Genomic DNA, 13970 nt, shown 5'->3' with positions numbered 1-13970 from the left:
ACCCACCACTGAAGTGATTATTCTTTAAATAATTAAAAAAGCAGGAGGCAGGCTTTCTTCTTCATAATCTGTGGTTATAAGATTTATCATAGGAACTGTTTCTCTTGTGAAACAACTTAGAGTGTTGTGGAGATCTGCTTATTAGAGGTGTTGATTGTATTCATTCATCTACATCTCTTTAATGTTTTGGTCTATGAACATCTTGAAATGTACACCCTGAACTGTTTTAATAAATTAAAATTGCCTCTTAGGAACCCCCAAATGTGATCTTATTAAGTCAGTGACAAAACAACTTGCTTCTGGTAATGCATGAAAAATGTCCATAACAGCCTCAAGGATTTTAGAACAACTGATGGTACCTTCCATGTTTCTCAGTGTTTCTAAAATGGCAACGTTTTGATTAACAGTAATATTACAAAGATTGTTTATTAGAAAATAATTTTTTGGAAGACAGTGTACTGGGGCCAGTGTGGGCATGGGAGCGATTCTTCAGTAAATCATCTTGTTCTCTTTTCAAGTTCTTGTAATCTGAGAGGAGAATGGAGGAACACATAGTTGAGGGGGGCAGGAGGAGGAGACTTTTTGTTTTCACTTATTGATTTGCAATTTTTTTTCATTGGAACACATATATGTTTTAAATTTTTTTTAGTAAAAGCTGTATACTACAGGTATTTCCTTGTACTCAAAGCTGTTGTCTATCCTGGGCAGCTACCAGAACCCAAAAACTTCCAGAGTGGGTCCTCTGGTCCATAAAAACTACAAGCTTTGAATACTTAAAGTTATAAATAAACTAGGCACAGACTTTGGGGAATCACATTTTGCAACTTAGGATACAGCCTTCCTGAGTAGGAGGGAAAAGGCTGAGAAAGTCCACTGCAGAAATGCACTGATAAGAGATGGTGGACTTCCATTTAATTTCAATGTGATTTCAAAGTTAAAAGAAAATGTGGTACTTCTATGAAGTAGGGAGTCATTTCCTTTACAAAAAAATCCGGCTCTAGTGTAAGCTTGGACAAAAATCAGAATTGCCTGCTTTTGCTAGTTATTCTGCTTTGTAAGGCAAGGATCAAGGAATAAAAAGAAACTCCAGGCTAACTGCAGAACCACACAACGTCTTTTGTATCACTATGCACTACTTAAACAGTAATTCAACATGATTGGACATTCTTCCAATTGTGTAAAGCATGTGTACTCGCATGCCTTTTTTAGAAGGTATTTCACTGCTTATGGAATAATGAATAATTAATGGATTGTCTAAATTTGTTGCATTACTTGTTGTTTAGTTATCCTTTTCTAAGTACTTGGGGAAGCCATGTTAGCCTTCTAGGTGTAATTTTGTAATCTTCTTGCTTCCATAATGCTATACAGCTACACGATCCACTGAGGCCAGGTGGGAGTATAGTACTTTATTGTATAGGGGGTAGAAACATACTGAGCAAAACTGGAGTTATATTAGGGGGTGTGTTGAGGCAGGTATGTTCAATGCTTAGGATGCTTGATACATAAAGAGCAGGTCTAGCAAGTTTATACCATCCACTTAATGTCTTCATTTTTTAGAAGCTATTGCTATTTGCAGACTTTATAGGTAGATAGCACTCATTTTTGTTGGTTTGTAGTGTACTTTTCCAAATTCATTATTTAAAAGGTCATTTTCCAAGGTTGCTAGGTCTAAAATGACCACTCTTGGCAGCAGTTCCAACTGTCTGTTCATTTCATTAATTTTCTTGCTGAATCGTGGATTAGTTCTGTAAAATACATATATCCAATTAATTCTTCAGTATAAAAAGCAGAGACTGCTCATAAAAAGGAATTTTAGACCTTCAAACTACATTTGGCAGATGCTTTTAATGGTATTTAATTTCTCGTTTCCCCAGGTGGGGTTTCTGTTACTTAAATGTGTGGTGTCTTTAGCCTATGTAAGGAAACAAGCCTTGACATTGTAGGCATGCCTACAAGTCTTCTTGGTCTCTAGCTTCTTTGATTAAATACCGCGGGAGTGGACGATAAGGGGCAGGACTGTAGGTCCCTTTCAGACCTTTAAAATGACAGTTTGAATGCCCTCCTTCTCCTGCAGTGGAATAAATAGTCCTGCCAACTACAGTGATCTGTGTCCTCCAGCAAGGACTGGAGAATGTCACCCTTCATGGTGTCAGTCCATAAATGTATGAAATAGGTAGGATTTTTTTTTTGTTGTTCGTAGGCTGAAATTGTTTAAAAATAAGGTTTTTATGTTGGTACCTCTAATATGACCCGAAAAGGCAGTGTTTTAACATCACATACTAGCAGAGCCACGAGATGGCACTTTTGCTTCATGTAACAACTAAAGCTCAATCACTTAGCAGGCTGGTAAAAAAACAAAAAAGAAACGAACAAACCCAGCTTTAACCTAGAGAAGAAAAGCAAGCTTATTCTTGTGAACAGCAATTTAAAGTCAGTAGTTAAAAACATCAAATGGATTCCTTTCAACCTAGCCTTTTTGTGAAGCACAAACTCTCTTTCTTTCTGTCTTATCCAGTATCTCAAGACTGACTTAACATCTTCAAGCATAACATTCAACTTTTCCATGTTTCCATGAACATTTCCAAATTACCTGAGATACTTTTGATAAGGCAAGATGCATGTAAATAGTCAAGTGTTCTATGGATGTGCTATTTTTATGTGCTATTTCCTTTCAGATAAGTTTTATGTGGAAGCTTTAAATTTATATTTGATTGTCTTGTATGATTTTTTCTAGTCATGTCATATTAAGTTTTTGCAAATTTGTTATCAGTTGGAGGGGGTTTTTTTCTTCATAATTTAAATCTATTTCAGTTTTCCCAACTGTTGGAGCATCACGTGCTTTTTTGTGACTCACTTCTGGAGTGTGTCGTCCTGATTCAGTATTAAAAAAAACCCAAACATAATTTCCTTGCCAGTTGACTCAAACTTTTCCCTTTGGCTACACCTCTGTACTGTGGAAAGTGAATGCTTGCTTCTCTTGCTGCCTGTAATGAGGCCGATCCCTGGCAAAAATGTTGGGGGAAGGGAGGAACTGTTAGAATGAGAGCAGGAAGACAAGGGTTTGGGTAGCAAAGCTAACCTGGTTTTAGCGAAAGGGTAATGAAACTTTAGATTTGAGTGACTTTTTGATATTGCTCAGAGTAATTAAGAGGCCTGTCCAGTATTTTTGACGAAAATGCAGCAGAGGTCTGAGACCTCAAGCAGCCTGCTTTCTGGTTACCCAACTCCTTTGGCCCCTTGTGTGAAAGCATGTGGAGTCATGGCTGACACACTGATTTGCTGTTCGGACGATTTCTCTGCTGCAATGTTAGCTCAGACTTGTGCCAAACTCTAGACTATCTAGAAGTGGTTCACAGCAGAAGCAAGGAAATGCAGAACTGTGGTGGCAGTAAATCTGTTTTAAACTTAAGTCTCGGCCTTTCACATGGAATAGGCACGACTGGCTTAAGCTACAGGCACAAAAAAGTCTGTTAGTTATGGTGTGACTAACAAAACCAGTATATAGCTATGGCTCTAACTTGTAGGTGGTCTAGAAAAGAGAAGAATGTAGGATGGAGCAGAGTTGTAATGTGTTCTTGGAGGAGAAGTGAAAATTGTGAATGAAAACTGATGAATCATGCTTTGAGTATATGTATTTGTACACCTAAATGCCCGATGGATTTCTGTGTCTTTGGGCAAGAAAAGTATGCCTCCAGTTGCAGTTGTGTAACTTCTCCTTCTGCTTAATGTTGGAAAAACTGCTTTATTAATGAGGATTGTAGATTAGTTCACCTGCTCTTCAGTGATTGCATTGCTCTGTGCTTTCTGAAATTGCTTTCAGAGCTATAGCAGTCTAACCAGACTTTCCCATTAATACTTTATTAGCAGAAGCTACTTCTGTTATAAATGCCCAAAATTTGCTTTTCTGTCTGCTAGTATGTGTACCATATGCATGGAAGACTTTTAAAAGACACTTGTTTTCTGCCTTCTCTGCAGTAGCTGTTGGGTTAAGATGCCCTTTTTTTCCCCAATAGTAGTTCTTATCATCCAGTAGGGAAAACATTTTAATTGTTCTCACTTTTTCTTCCTTTCCCTCCTATGGGGAAGGATATGTCATAAATGCCCTTCTGAGTAATGCTTCTTGACATATTTTCCCTTTTTAAAATTAACATTTCTATTGCTGATTCTCTTAAACAATACTAACCCTGACTCAAGACAGTGAAATTTAAGAGGCTGTTACTTCTCCTGCCTTTGTTGAAGACAGCTGAGCCCTGTAGCTTGTGTGGTAGCACCCTGGATTACAGGACAAATTGTAGATTTAGGACAGGATGAACAGTAAAATGATTCCAAGCAGAACTAAGTCATTAATTGGTATTGAGGAAATTCCTTTTTTATAAGGAGACAGTATTGTAATGGGACTGCATTCAAGATCAAAGTTTAGCTATGGACATTAAGAGGCTTTGTGAAAGCAATATAATTACAGCAGTTCAGACACCTGTGAAACTGCGCTCTTGCCTTTCAGTCCTGCTGATTATGAGTGTCAGACGCGTGTCCGTAGGGCTCAGATCTTCACTCCCACAGAGCTGTGCTGGGAAAACCTGCGGGTCCTGCCTGGTGCTGGGTGCACTTGACTACTCTCCTCTCCTCTCCCAGGTGCCGGGTCTGTGGGTACAGAGTTTGTTACCGCCTAACCTGTACAAAACCCCGCGTATCGCAAATGATCACCAAAACCCCTTAAAACAAGGCTCGACCACGGCTGTGAGGTGGGGGAAATCCTCTCACCCCGCAGGAGCTACGCCCGCAGGCTCTGCGGCTTGAAATGCCGCTAACCGCCACGCACGTTAACCTGCCCGACCTGTTGCCACATCGTGCGAGAAGCTTTCCACAAACTTTCTTCTCCCCACGTTCCCCGTGGTGTCCCGCTCGCCTCTTCTGCTTCGGCCCCGGCTGACTGGGGAGGGGGGTGGTTAAGGGGAGGGGGGGTGTGGGGTTCGGGCAGGCCCGTCCCGTCCCCTCACGGCGGCGGGAGCAAGCTCTCCGCGCAGGTAGGGAACCCCTGAGGTGGGCGAACCGGGGTGCGCTGCGAAGACGAAGCGGAGGAAGGGCACGGCGCCCGCAGCCCCCCTGCCTGCCCCAGAGCGGGGTGTGTGTGTGTGGGGGGTAAAAGCCCGCTGCCTCCCGGAGGGCCGCTTGCCGGGGTGGCCCCTGCTCGGCCGCGGCCGCTGGGGGAGAGCGCGCTCCCCGCTTTACGGCTGCTGAAAACCTCCCTCGGCGAGCGCGGGGCGGCCGTACGGCGCCGGGGCACCCGGGGCGGGCAGGTAACGGCGCGGCGGTGAGGGGAGGAGGCGGGAGGGCGGGCAGCGAGGAGCCGGGGTTCGCCGGGCCCCCTCCCCCGGTACCGGTATTTCACCTCTACGCGGAGCAGCGGGAGGCCGGCCCCCGTCCGTCTGTGGGGCTGCTGGGGAGCCCGGCTGTCAGCCGGGGCTCGACCTCACGGCAGCGCCGTAGGCAGCGGAGGCGGGAGGTGGGTGGGTGGGTGGGGGGGAACTTTGTCGAAGCGAGGCAGTTTTGTGGGTGTTTTTCTGAAAGTAAGTCTAAACTCGGTAGCAAAAAACCAAACCAACAAAAAAAAGTAGCTCCGAGCCAACGCCGGCGGGCTCCGTGGCTGCTCCTTCGCCGCCGCCGCCGCCGTGAGGGGAGCGGGGAACCGCGCGCCCTTCCGCGGGGCACGCGCGGGCGCTAATTGCTCCGGCGCTGCCGTCTGCTAATGAAGGGCGGGGGGTTCAGGACCGGCGTGTCTCTTCAGTCAGCGCGGCGATGTTTTTTCTCTCCGGTGGCCGGGGAAGGAGGGTCCCGGGTTGAGCGCGATGGGACAGGTCACCCTGCACGGCCGGTGTGTCCTGCGGGACGGGGCAGCGGCTTCTCCCGCTCTTTTCCCGTTCCCGGCTCCGAGGTAACTCGGAGTGTTTTACTGTTTGCCTTCTGTTCGCCTCGCTATGGTGAGAAGTTAGACGCAAGCCTTGACTCGGCTAGGTTTAGCAGCTGAGTTCTGTGCTGAATTGTGTGCTAGGTCCTTTAAAGCTTTTAAATATTCAAAAAGAAACCCCGAAACGTAGTGGTTTGTGGCACTGCACCTTGAAAACTTTCACGTTTCAAAGCAACGAACTGGATGAAAACGTGCTTTCCCCTCCCTCGTTTTGTGCACGCTTAGATTACCTGAAACATACATGAGTAATTTCACAGATTTCCCTGTAGGATAACTTTGTAGTCCTGCTGTGTGATCCACAGTGTCTTGGTTTCTGCATCCACGTGGAGCTCCTGGACTTCAGTAGGTTTCTGTACAGTAGGTCTCCCTTAACTGAGATGCCCTCGAAATTGTAATTAAAACGTACTCTGTAAAGGCTATGGAGTTGACATTTGCAAACAGTGCTGAGGCATCTTGCTGACTTCAGCCGAAATTCGCAGCACTGTTGCTGAGTCATCTGGACAGAAATATTCAGGGGAAGAAATAAAGAATTTAGATTTTAACCTAATATGAACAGTCCGTTTCATGTTGGCTTATTTATTACTTGGTATGTATTTCTTGCATTTACAGTCAAATTTATTTGTTCGGTGGTTAGCACATGGAAAACATTAGATGACTGAAACTGTAACGATGCCAGAATCCTGTATATCAGGCAATGCTATATATATATTTTTAGAATTTTAATCTAAAGAGCTCTTGTATGAGGCCCAGTGCATCCGTAATGTAGCATTTATCTCCAGTATCCTCAAAAGACTGAAGAGTATCTTCTGAATTTTGATCTTGGATCACATTCCTAGTAGATGTCTTAACTGTGCGATAATCTGCTGTAAAGTTAGTCACCTGAAACAAGCCAAAGAATGATCTTTTGTAGCAGATATTTTGCAGGTTTTTTTTAGCTGGAATTTTTTAATGAAAAGCTGTAGAGATATACAGACAACATTTTCTTAGGAAAAAAAAAAAAAAAAGAAAAAATCAGGCAGAAAACCACTTTTCTCCCAAGTTTCATCAGGTTTTTCTTGTTTTAAGTGACTATCTAAACTTTGCAATTTTTTTTTTCACATCCTTAAAGTAAAAACACTTTTACTTTGTTGAAGATAGCTGAGACAACATTAACAGGCCAAATCGCTCCATAATGAAGCGATACCTCTGTGCTAATGGAAGGCTGTTTAGTTTGCTTGGAAGAGTTTGGTGCAGGTTGTTTGTTGAAACCAGAAAAAAAGGATTAAGTGGTAAAAATGTCAGAATTGTCCAAGTCGATAAAAAGATGCTCATGGTTCATATGAGCGTCACAAGCTGCAGATTTTCTTGTGGTATCAGCTCCTACTAGTCATGCTGAATCATATGACTTCCCGCTCTGTTAATCTTCATAGCTGAAGTCTTAGCTTGTCACTTACTGTGGTACATACCTGCATTATTTTTTCCCCTTCTTAAATAACCTCCAGGTATGAATGCATACTAGACAAAAATAGACCTTTAAGTTGCTTTTTCTTCCCCTTAATAAACAGATTTATTTCAGAGGAGTAGTTCTTAGTGATGTACGTGTAACCCTCCAGGGAATGTGTGCTGTAGGTCTTCATTATGGCTAATCTGTCAAATAGACATCTTCTAAATTCTCAGACTTTTTCACTGGCTCTGGAGCTCCTGCTCTAAATGTACTTTTGTTGGCCAAGATAGCATTCCTGCAGTACGGTGTATTTATTTAGTATGGAACGGGTGCATAGGCTGTTGTGTGGGGGTCTGTCCCCCCGCCCCCAGTGTGACATTTGCTTTGGTGCTTAAGTGTATGTATCTATAAATACACATATATTTATAAATAAGTTTATTAGCAGTATGCAATGTAATGTGAGGAAATCCTGATAGATGGTTCTGAATTAGTGATAAAACTTAGAACTGGGATCCTGGAAGTTGCCTTCCTGTGCAGGTAACTCTTTGGTTTGCTGATTTGTAAAACAAGAGTCATGACGCTTTCCTGAAGATGGCTATAATTAACACAGCAATGAAATACAGGTGTTATCTTGAGCTGTCGGAGACAGAACAGATACTGAATGTCTATTTTTTTGAGGGACAAAGTTGTTTTTTTCTTGCCATGTAGAGATACAGTGGTGCCATTCTTGGTTTTGACTTTTGTGCGTTTGATCTATTGGAAGAAGTAGCTTTCTGGGACTATTTTTGCTTGATTCTTTGCCTGATGTGTCTCGGCGTAAACCGCAACTGGTGTTGGGAATGTCAGTCATGTTTGTTCTAATACTATACGCCAAAACCTTCTGTTAGGTGGCTGCGTACAAAGGGGACCAACACTATATTTGTATCTTCTCAACAGGTTGTTGGCAAACCAGCAACCACTGAGTCTGTGTATGGACTGCCAAGAGCGGAACTCTTTTGTGTTGGTGTGACAAAATGCACTTCTATGGATATAAAATTTTGCACTAGCACTTCCGTGGAATGTGCACCACAGTTTAGTTCACAAGAGTGCTATGCTAGCTACCAGTTTCTGCAGCAAAACTGCTTTGTTGGTATTTGTATTTTTGTTTGGACCTCCTGTATTATAAATTTTTGAAACTTATGTATGTGTTCTTTTGATTGCAAACCAAACTTCTTTGAACTGAAATCTTGTAGGCATGATGTCTCTCCTCCCTCTGTCCACTTACATTTCTCTTCCAAAAGCTTGGGTAAGATTGTTAGAGCAGTAAAGAAAGCACTTGTTTTTGTTCCTGACTACTGTGGTTGTCTGTCTTTTTTTGTGTGGGGGGTTTTTTTTGCGTGTTTTTTTTTTTTTTTAAAGTCAGTGCTGGGTTTAGATTCAGAAGTTTTAGATTTCCAGAGCATGTCAGCATAAAAACTCACATCAACACAGCTATACTACTTAACAGTGAAAAAACCCTGATTCCCTCCACTCCCACCGTGCACTTAAATCATGAAGTGAAGTAAGGAGAAGAAACATTTTCCTGTCTCCTGTTTTTCCCTCTTTTTTTTTTTTTAAGATTTTCATGTTCCTTAACTGTGTTGCTGAAGTGGTTGAGAGTTGAAATTTGATGTGGAAATTGCCTCCATTGAGAAGTAACTCGGTGTTCTGACTGAGTTATGATCAGTTGAAAACAATGCACTCTATTCTTGGAGCCCTAGCAACATGTGCATTAAAGCACTTTGTTTCTCCTCAAATATGCACCTACTGCTTATGTCAGTTGCGTATGCTTGGTTAACATTACTGTGCAGGGAAGTGGGGAAGGTCATCGTTCATTCTACAGTAACTATATCATTCCTATAAAGCAAAAATCGAGTACAGTTCTTACAGCACGAGCTAAGTGCAGAACAGCAGTTATTTTCTATGAGCCATTTACTAGCCGTGGGTTCTGTTGGTCAGCTGGAATCTAGCAGGGAGAAAAATATTAAGACTTGAATATCTCAAAATGTAGTCAAAAGGTAATGAAATAAAGGTTCATGAACACTTTTGTTCTCGTTTCTTGTACAAATGTGCTTGCAGTTCTGTGTGAATATCTGAGAACCACAGAATATGTATGGGAGCTGAATAAAAGTGAGAATATGCTATTTATTATTGATCCATTACTTGTGTTGAAGATCAATATCCTGACTTTATTGACATTGGTTGTTGACCTCAGTAAACCTTGACTTTTAACTCAGACTGATTAACTCTAAACTCTCTACATTAGTAAGTGCTGCGTTCCTCCTTTATACAGAGCCAAAGGATCCAGCCATTGTATAGTTCTGCGGTTTCTGCTTGAAAATCAGAAGGAAATGCCACCCAAGCACATGTGTGTAGGGAGAGGGAAATATCTAAGAGTCATCTGGGAGGTTGAATCGGTAGGATCATTGGGTCTGTTCCTTTGTTCTCTCTTCATTGTTGTTTTTGAGCTTCTCAGTAACTATTTTCCATGTAAATACGGATTAAATTACGGGAGATCTTGAGGAAAAAGTTCAATATGTTCCAATCTATATATGATTAAGCAGGAAATGTACAGCATTTTTGTATTTGACATTAATGAGGCCACTCCAAGAATCCTCTGTGAAGTTTAGGCGTTCATACTTTAAGGAGGATGTTAAAGTCAAAGAGAATTCAGAGAAAAACCGTAAGAATGAATATGGGTTGAAAATAGCTCCGGAGGGAGAAGTTCCAAAAGCTTAGTATGTTAAATATTATCAAAGAGAAGGGCAAGGAGGGACTTGATAGCAGTGTTGAAGTGTGTGCATTGTGAACAGAAACTCTATGATGAAGCAGAAAATCTTGGTCTAACAAGATCCATTGGCTAAAATATCAGCAAGACACATTTGCAATAGAAATGAGAAATGCATCTTCAGCAATGAGGGTAATTTATTGCGGGTTATGGTATAATATTTATCAAAGGAAAATTTTAATTTAAATGTGGTATTTTTCCTTTAAGATGGACCCGAATAAAAATTGAGGGCCTATATCCATGCTCTATAGAAGTCAGAGTAGACAATCACAGTATTCATTCTGTTTCTAAATACATGAATTTACATTGAAAAAAAAAAAAAGTAATAAAATATGGTTCTTTAACCCAGGATACTGTTGAAATTAGAACAGAGCTGATGGTTAACTCGAGACTTTCAAAAATGTCTGGAATGCTTGGAAACAATGAACTTCTAGAATAAGTTCTGTACTGAAGATTGCCAAGTCATGTTGGCAGCAAAATTCTTCAGCAATGTAAAGATGTCATTACACTCAATTTCTGCATTAGTAGGTCTTGGTCATTGTCTCTAAATACTAGATTAACATGCCAGTTGCTAAGAGTCCTTTACAAGTTTCCATGAAATATTGTGGAAGTAAAGGTAGTTGAAGTCAAGAGTCTGAAAGAAAGGTGAAATTAAAAATAAATAAATAAATAAAAATTAAAAAATCCTGCTGTCTTTGAGTAGCCTGCATGGAAGAGAGCACTTGGGCTGCTTTAGAAGACAGCTGAGTACAACAGGCTGGTTAACAGAAAAGCCTACTCTGTGTGTGTGTGGGGGAATTATTGGAGGGTTTGCAAGGAGGGATTTGTAGATCCCGCAGAGATTTTGGGGAAATCTGTGTTATAATGCATTATCTCCTGCAGTGAAGAGCCAGCAGGAATGTTCTGAGGTTTTTAGTGTGCTCAGTTTTACATGCCTTTAGCAGGTGATGCTTTCAGGTCTTAGGCTTAGTGGAATTGTAGGCAGCATAAGTAGAAATAAAAGAATTGTAAATCAGAATAGTGAAACCTCCTTTTGAGACTTAAGTTTGACAGGAAGAGCAGAAATCAAGCTGAAGTGCAAGTCAGATAAGATATGACTGTCTTGTATAAACTCTTCAGCTTTTTGGAGAAGATATCGGGAATCAGCCTTCAGCCTTCAATATGATGAGAGGATCATCAAAACAAATGAAGGCGGCCCAAGCAAACCCACATCACTCAGTCTTTTTGCTTAAATCCCTGAAGATACTGAAGGAGTGACCAGGGAAGTGATTAGAAGAGCCTGGTTTGGCGAACTGACTCATGTATGCAATGAGGACCAGCTGCTTATAATACTGCAGCAAATTAGAGCAGGAAGAGTCTGCATCTGGAAGGATTTTTGAGAGTGTGAAGATGATTGTACTTCTTGTCTCAAGTGATAGGGTGCAACTATCCAGAAAGTTTCATGATATGCGCTGAAGAGAAAGCTAGATATTTGTTGTAGTATTGATCAATGTAAAAGTTGGAGATGTCTGCTAAAGTGGGTTTTTTAGGGCTCAGCCAACAAATTCTAAGCCACTTACTAGAAGAAACTGTGCAATGAAAAGTACTTAATGGCTTAGGAACCAGTGGGTGATAGATGAATGAAGTACTATTGGAAGAAAAGAAAGGGAGGATTCCAAATGCTGTAATTACAGAAAATCCTGCATGAGTGCATGTGCAAGGTAGAGATGTTTGACCATGCATTGTTTTTCTCCTTCTTAATAGCAGAAGGTAATTCATAGATGTGTACATATTTTCCTTCTGGGTTGTTTTTATTTCTTAAATGATTATTTCTTGTCTTAAGTTTATGTTTAGGCATTTTATTTAACGTTCTAAATAGCTCCACACAGGTTTTACCTTTTCTACTTCATATTTACATTCATGTTAGGGATTGCCTAAATTTGTTTCAAGTGTTTTCTTTGTAATGGTGATGAAAATTTAATGTTTATGAAAGAGAAGTCCTTTTTTTTTTTTAATGCACTGACTTAGGCCTAAGACTATTGTCAGTATGTATGATGTAAGGGGGTATAGGCCAAGTTTGTGGTTTGAAAAGGTTAACTTTGGCAAAACCGTAATGAGAAGTATCTGTGTGGAGTGATGGGTGAGAAATTCTTAAAAAAAATAATTATTTGCAGAAAACCATGTGTATACTGGCAATTTCCAAGTAGACTTGGGTGTATTTATCTACCCATTATAGTTCTTATTTTACGGATGAATATGCTAAGTGCTATTCAGAATTATTTGGCCATATGTTCCTGTTTTTATGGAACTTCATTTTGCAGGCTCTTTATATAAATAAAATTATTCTCTCCATGATGGCGCGTAGTAAGAGGAAGAGAAAAGAATGTTATTTCAAATGTTATACCTTTTGCAGAAGAGCAGATGGTGTTTGTATGTGGGGCTTCAAGTAAGTTTTACGCTTTGAAGCGACTGCTTTATTCCAGATAGTCTAAGTGGAAATTATTGTTTCTAGCTCCTCCGGAGCATACCAGGTTATATTACACTGGATGTCAGTACATTTTAAAGTCAGTAAAGACGTGGAGTTACGACGACCCTCTGTAGCTTTATTTCACTGTATTTGTATCATGTGGATCGGTGTCCACATGCAGATAACGGTTGCTTGCTGAAAGCTTCTTGTGTGCCATACTTTGGCAAGACGGGACTGAGGTGAGGCTGAATGATCTCAAGATCCTGCATCTTCATTTGTGCCTGTTTACAGATGAGCATAACACTTGACTCTTGTAGTCCTTGCGACTTCCTTCAGTTGCCACAACTTTGCAAAGCTGATAGGGCGGTCTTTCGGTGACGTTACCCAACTTCTTCAACACCTTTGGATGCATCCCATATGCTGTCACAGTTGGTTCTCTGCAGTCAATTTGATGCACTTCGTGAGCTCTAAATTTGATACAAAGCCCCCCAGGAAAAATAGTTGGCAGATGATTAATTTTCCTGTTTGTCTTTTAATGTGAAATTTGACATCCACTGATCAGGGCAATTGTGGAAAACAGTGTGTTTGGCGATAAAGTCTCAGATGAATTAATAGATGGAAACTGCAGGCTGCATTGAAACACTGTATTGTTAAACATGCCTTTTTTTATAAATGTGTTCTGAGAGATTTACATCTATGAATCACAAACATCATGCTGGTTAGAGACTAAGGGCAGGGATTTACATTGTATTGCTGTCTAAAATAGTTGTCTTTCACTATTCCATTGCTTAGTTTGTTGTTGTTTTTTTTTAATGGCAATATTTGGGCATGTTAAAACACATGCTTTCCTTGTGGTGATTTGCTTCAACTAACTTGGTTTTAGAACTATTTTAGTAGGAACAAATCCATATGAACTCTGCACAGAAATTATTTCTTGCATGAATATTTGAAACTGTAATTAGAGGGCAGCGAAGAATATTGAACTGCTGTAGAGACACACCTTATATTTAAAACAGATAAAGAATTATGCTGGGGACTTAGAGAATTTTGTAATCTTCCTGCTGATAGTGGCTATTGCTGTGGGAACCCTTGCAGAGCATCTATGGTATGAAGGAACTACTTCTGAGGAAGAAACCGGAACCTTGGGGCTCACCTGTATATAAAAGTGAAATGTACTGTGCCTCTGGCTAGTATAGTAGACTGCCTGAGGCTGAATTATGGAAGCCTGTTAAAATATTAGTGGATTTACTCATTTAGAGGTCTCTGAGAATACCTGTGGAAGAAAAGAATTGACAGATCAGACTGCTGTTTCTCTTAACCATTAAAGGAG

The 13970-nt window shown here is 40.8% G+C and overlaps 1 protein-coding gene across 2 annotated transcripts in view; it reads left to right on the top strand.

Moving 5' to 3' along the window:
- Positions 1-5263: 5263 nt before the first annotated feature.
- Positions 5264-13970, top strand: part of NAALADL2 (N-acetylated alpha-linked acidic dipeptidase like 2) — a 499849-nt gene continuing 491142 nt past the window's right edge. The window contains exon 1 of one of the 2 annotated variants that reach the window (XM_049803241.1): positions 5264-5297. The gene's annotated coding sequence lies outside the window, so the exon portion shown is untranslated. The remainder of the gene's footprint in view (positions 5298-13970) is intronic. The other variant, XM_049803240.1, reaches the window with a different exon arrangement.

Source organism: Accipiter gentilis, chromosome 6 (genome assembly GCF_929443795.1).
Source record: "Accipiter gentilis chromosome 6, bAccGen1.1, whole genome shotgun sequence".
NCBI classification, from domain to species: domain Eukaryota; kingdom Metazoa; phylum Chordata; class Aves; order Accipitriformes; family Accipitridae; genus Astur; species Astur gentilis.
Note: the sequence above shows the minus strand (reverse complement) of the source record. Positions and strands in the feature narration are given on the sequence as shown.